At 39.3% G+C, this 6,466-nt stretch overlaps 1 protein-coding gene across 9 annotated transcripts in view; it reads left to right on the forward strand.

Moving 5' to 3' along the window:
• LOC124947720 (nucleolysin TIAR-like) overlaps window positions 1–6,466 on the forward strand; it is a 506,703-nt gene that overhangs the window by 216,458 nt on the left and 283,779 nt on the right. The gene's annotated exons all lie outside the window — the stretch shown is intronic.

Here is a 6,466-nt window from a genome sequence, read left to right on the forward strand (position 1 = left end):
TTTTCTTAGGAGAGGTCTCGTTTGAATCAAAAGAAGAAGGAGAGGAATTAAGAGGAACTGCGAGATAAGAAAATGAAACGAGAAAATGGTAGAAAGCAAAAGATAGAGGTTGTTAGGGAAGAGAGAAAGGCGGTATTCTCAACGCGACCATTGGTAAACTATGTATTCGTTGAACCGATTGAAAGCGCTGTAGCGTACAGGCAAAGGGATACAAAAGAAACGTTGAGCTCGCAATAAAAGTTCCACGTAAAGTGAGTTTTTATTTCGCAAAGTCGGGCGGGTCACCCGCGGGCTTTTGTTTCTTCTTTCTCTTTCTCTCGCGTTCTTCTTCTGGGATACTTTTCTCTCCTTCCTCCACCCACCCATTGTCTTCTCTCTTCGGCCACCTAGAAGCCCGACAATTCTTTGGTTTACTTTTTTAGTCTCAGGTACACGCCCTACTGTACGTTTTGCTTTATTTATTTAGTGTAGCGAGGCATTCTCATAAGCCCCTTTCTCGCCCTCTCTCTTCTTCTACTCTCTTTCTTTTTCCTACTCTCACGCTCCTCGTGCTTTCTTCTTTCCGCTTCTCATCTCTTTATCTGCTTTGTGACTATGGAACGTGTATAGCTATGAAAACGAAAAGATTTTTATAAACCATGCACGATATCCCTGAAATCCATCCTCACACTTTTCCAAAAATCTTTTAACCTTGATATTAATCATCGAGATAATCACAATGTAGTAATAAAAATCGTAAACAGGTTCTATGTGTGCAAATGTTAAAGAATCGATCGACCATACCATTCTTCCCTTTTTTATTTCTTTTTTTTCTTTTTTTTTTTATTTCTCTTCATGTTTTTTTGCTACATTCTCTCAGTTTCTCTCGAAATCTCACAAATCCTATAGACGATGTATGCGTTCCAACGGTGCCACGAAAAACGGCGCGTAGGCACACCCGGAATGTCTTGGTTTCTGAATAATTTTTGTAAATTGGTCCCATATGTATGAGCGAAGCCCCACCGAATTCAGGACTAAAAAGGGATGTGGAAGGTACGTACGCGGGTGTACACAGACAAACGCATACATACGTCTTTCGTTTTACTCTCCACATGCCCTCTTTTGCCGTTCCTCGACTCACTCACTGAGTTTACGTCTCTCTATCTGACTCTATCCCTTTTTCTCTTTCTGTTTCGCTCTTTCCAACACAGGCACGCCTATCTCTCTCTTCCGATTCTTTTTACTCTGTTTCCCTCTCTCTCTCTTTCCCTATCTTTCTCTTTCTCTCTCTCTCTCTCTCTCTCTCTCTCCCTCTCTCCACTCATTTTCCCTTCTTCCTTCTCCTCCTTCTCCTACCCTCACACACGTGCCATTTCAGTAGTGGAATTTTAAAACCGCCCCCGAAGAAATAAAACGGCTTTATGGCCGACGCACTAGCTGTGGCTGGATGGTTACTTTCCAAAAATATAACGTCTCAGTGGTATGTCTCCCTTGATATACATTCGCGTATCGTTTCTATGACGCATACAGTGCATTAACAAAATACATCATCTACGGTCTTGAAGATCGACTATGTAAAAGTGCAACGGATATGGCGAGACACGAGTTGACTGTTCGTTCCCCCGTATACATTAGCTATGCTAACCTTTTATATCCTCGGCTTACACGCACTCTCTACCGTTCGCTCGTTCGTAAATATTCCGACTACGCAGTTTATAGAAATTATTTTTATTTAATATCCTTTCCCAACATACATTTTCTATAAATAGTCACCATCGTTCCATGCATTATATGATTATATCGGGAGTGATTTAAATGACGTCCATTTTCCCGATAGATTTAAATATATTTAGAATCTAAACGAACGAGCACGAGTTTCCACTTAAAATTCTGATATATATTTTAATTTTTATAAATATTTAGATATATCGGGATATGTGAAAGATAGAGAAAGTGGAATCTTGAAAAGTGATTTTTTAAGAAACTGTCACTTAAATGACAGGTCTATTCAAGCTTGTTATCGTTTAGCACCGTGAAAAGTTATAACTTTAAGTCACCCTGAATATGAGAATTCATGCGGGTAAACATAAGTTATTCACCCCTAGCTGACGAGTATGAGCTACTATTGCGTTTCTCGTTGATATCCTTAAGCAAACAGGGTGACACGCGATACCATATGACTAGAATGGCGCGTAGGAAATGGGAATATCTTGCGACGCTTTCTTCTGAATTTCGATGATGCTTTCTATCATCGCATCGTATCCGTTCGAATCGGCTACGGAGACAAATAGCTTTCTATATTGCCGGGGGGTGAAAATGAAAACGATATCGGCTCTACCGTCCTCGAATTTCCAATTGGTATTTCTTATTCATGTTCGATGTCGTTTGTTAACAATTCGAGAAAACATTTCGAATTACAAAGTATTTTATTATAGATACGCGGTTCAGGGAACTTGTTTTATCTTTAAATATTAAATCTTTTCGATTGTCATAATTTATTGTATATATCTACATCGAATTTTTTTGAGAAAATTTTATAAGAAAATTAAAAAATATTTTATTTTATCTTATATATAAATTATCGTGGATAAAATTATGTGATTTGTATAATAAACTGGATCGTTTACTTACATCGTGTATAGAGTCAATTCTACGTCTTGGAGGTATCCATTAAATCAAATGACAGTGTGCTTGTATTTTATTGACTAAATTTTAAACAGAATACGAAGACCGTAAAATAAGGATGGTTAAGCACGATTCGAAGGCCTACTGTCCGTATACCCGTTGACCTCTCTACTCGATCCTCTTGGTCATCCTGCGGTGAACGTACTGGCCGATACCAGTTTGACCCTTAAGAAGGCACTCCATCAAAAGGATAGCTTTTATACCTTTTATATTTACGAGGGATGTTTCTTCTTCCACGCGCCGGCTTCTTTGCGATAAGAGTTACGCTCGTATATCGACCATATCGGCTTCTTTTATCCTTGAGAAAGCAGACCTACGCTTCGTTCGTTCTTCTTGCGTAAAATTGCGTAAAAGGAACGTTCTATCTTTCTTCCTTTTCTCTTTCCGTTGTCCTTTTAGAACTTCAAACAAACGGATAACGTGAAAACAATTACTAAATGTCTTTTCTTCGACCATTGCAATAACGAAAATATAGACGTATTATAGTCGAAAAAAGAACAACAATAATGGTCGACAGCCATCGTTCGACACCTTTTCACTCTTGATTCATCGTCCTACAATTTCTTCCCTCGAGAGTTGTCCATATCTCTTAAAAGGAACGGTAACCGTTGTATGTGGTGTTTTGACAGGAAGAAGAGGTTCATCGATCGTCGAACTCAGCCAACTGTCCTAAACATCCTTTATCCTGACAGCCGGCAGACCTCCGATTCGCTAAGGTAAGACGAATGGAAACTCCGTGTATCCCCTTATCGAGTATCTTTCTCTGTCGATTTGTCGGATGTCTCAAAATCGTTCAGATATTCATCGATTTATTTCATAATATACAAATCTATCAAAATACGACGGTTATTACCCTAAAAATAGAAAATTTTCATTAAAATTAAAATTATTTTATTACTATAATTTGATGTAATAATAAAAAAAAAAATAAAATAATAATAATAATAATAATCATTATTTTGGACAGCACCTATGTTAGAAAAGGGAAGGTTACATAGACAAGAGAACACAGAATGATATACAACGAGACAGAAAATGGTATCGTACTCGATGCGGATCCCCGTAAATTTCTTTCTCCCTGCCCTATCCTTTCGCGCATGGTTAACTCCCTTGCGCTCATCGACTGCATGATTATGCAGCGAACTGATGCAGCCTCGGAAGTCCGCATATTTTTATGCGGATTCGCGTATGCGCAATATAACGATGCTGCCGAGGCAAAAGGGCGATTCATCGAAGGGCAAAAGAAAAATAAAAAGAGTAGAAAGTGTTCGTAAAATATACTGGAACTGCATAACCGTAAATGAAAGGGAAAACCGAGAACATGGGAAATATAAAGAGAGAGAGAGAGAGAGAGAGAGAGAGAGAGAGAGAGAGAGAGAGAGAGAGAGAGAGAGAGAGAGAGAGTAGATCATGAGGTCGTGTTATCTTCGTTATCCGCATTAACATAATCGTTGAAGCATTAAATTCGACAACGATCGCTCGACCGTATCACATCATTCAAATCGAATCCAACATGAAATACGCTAAGCAAATTACATTTCACAATAAAATAAATAAAAAGATTTGAACTGAATCATCGAAATGTTATTCATACTTCACAATTCATAAAGATGGCTATTAAAAATTTTTTTCGTTCCTTTCCTTTCAATTCTAATTCAAACGTTCATTCATTATCGTCCACTCGTCATTTTCATTTTCTTAACCGAAAAATAATTCCAACGCTCGTTTATTCTTTTAACGCAAAAATTTCATTTTAGTTTGCAAAAAAAAATAGTACATCATTTTCGGTCGTCAAAAAAATCAGTAAAAACAATGTTCGGAAAAGGTTGACGGTACAGTTGGGTGCATAAGAACGAACTCAATTCGATATTTAAATCGGCCGAGCGAAAATAAAGCGGATTCATCGATTTCTTTGAAAATAAATGCACTTTCGTGAACGCGCATGAGTCGACAGGCAAATTCGATAATCGCGAAAAGCACGATCTGCGTGGGTGGGAAAGCGTTGGAATCAAAATAACGCTCGAGAGCGCGGTTAATCGTATCGATTTAATCCTTTCGTTTAGCGGCGGAGAATGCGTCAGAACGATTAATCGCTATCGTTAACGCGTCGCGACTTACGACAACGCCATTTAGGACTTCCCGTCACGCGAGCTGAGTCCAACGAAATTGTCAACACCCTTTAGGTTCCCTAGGGTGAAGTTCTACACAATTACGAACATACATTACGTGATTCTAACGATCTTCTGTTTGTAAAATCTTTATAAAGAAAAATTTACTTAAATATTTTACAAATTTAAAATAAAATTGAAAAATACAACGAGATTGAATACGTGCCAGATAATAATTTTGATTTCTTAAACTACTTTAGAGATAGAGAAAGAGAGAGAGAGAGAGAGAGAGAGAGAGAGAGAGAGAGAGAAAGAAAGTTTGGAGAAAAGCGCGTTTAGAGAGTGAGCGTAACGAAAGAATATGGAAAGTGCAGTAAATAACGGTTGGAAAGGGTAATGTTGCATGAACGCGATAAGCCGTCACCCAAGGCATGTGTATTCTTAAGAGGTGATTCTAGCATCCAGCTTGGGTTTGTCCGCTCGGTATCAGCCGAGTGCCATTCGTCCGATCCTCCTAAATAAATAGCAAACAGATAAGAAGGGTCTGGGAAAAGAAGGATGAGAGAAAGAGAAAGAGAAGAGAAAAGTAGAGAAAGGAAAAGGAAAGAAAAGAAAAGAAAAGAAAAGAAAAAGAAAAGGAAAGAAAAAAAGAAGAAAAAGAGACGACAGGGGAAGGCTGTGTTCCTTCGACTTTGCGTATGTTTCTCTTGTGAATGCACGTGTCCGGAGGCAGAAATAGGCGCGAACAGGAGCAAAGGGTGATTTCTTGAGACTCGAGGAAATGGTCGTCGTCCGCCAACAGGAAGAGAAAAGGGAGAAGAGAGGGTGACTCGCATTTCTCTTTGGAAGGCCGACGACAAATCGCTTTGACGTGGCTGTCGGTCGGAAAATTTCGCTTCTCCCGAGGTTACCGTTGGAAACGCGCGATCACTCATTGCACGTCGGCCCAGATTCCTGTCGCGACGATTTGTTCGCTCGTTCTACTCTTCACAAGCAACCCCTCACCCTTTTTTTCACTGTCTTCTCTCTCTCTCTCTCTCTCTCTCTCTCTCTCTTCGTTTTTACGAAACTCCGCAGGAAATAGCTTTTCTTCTCCTTCACATTAGTTTTATTTTCGTGCCAGCCAAAATTTCATGCGTTGGGATCGTCGTTTGCATAATACCGTTTAGTAAGAATACGATGTCGCTTTATCCTGCCACGTTTGACGTACCGTTTATTCTATCTTTCTCTTTCGTACACACATACACAAAGACAAATTTGTGCGTACGCACGTTCACTCTTGCACAACAAGCAAGTTTCCCTAGCGACCGTCACGACTCTTCCGAAGTCATTCAAATTGGTTTTTTTCAGCCGGATTATTCCTCGGATTTGCATGAAAATGAAACTTTCATAGATGGGCGAAATTAATGAATTTTAATAAGGACTCTCTGTTCTTCTCGTGGTTCGTAGCTTCCACCCTTCCTCCTTCTTCTCATCTTTTGGTTCTCTTCCTTCGTTTCTTCCATCTCCTCTTTCTCCGTTTCTCCTCAACGCAACACCGCTGCTTCGTCCCCATTATCGTCAGATAAATTAAATGCGCTAACACTGCTGTAAAAAGTTTAGACTTTCAAGACCTCAACTTACCGTTCATCTTCTTCCCTCGTTTGTCCCTGTCGCATTTTCTTCTCTTTAATACGATCTGATGTACAATCGAA

Source organism: Vespa velutina, chromosome 3, assembly GCF_912470025.1.
Source record: "Vespa velutina chromosome 3, iVesVel2.1, whole genome shotgun sequence".
Lineage (NCBI taxonomy): Eukaryota > Metazoa > Arthropoda > Insecta > Hymenoptera > Vespidae > Vespa > Vespa velutina.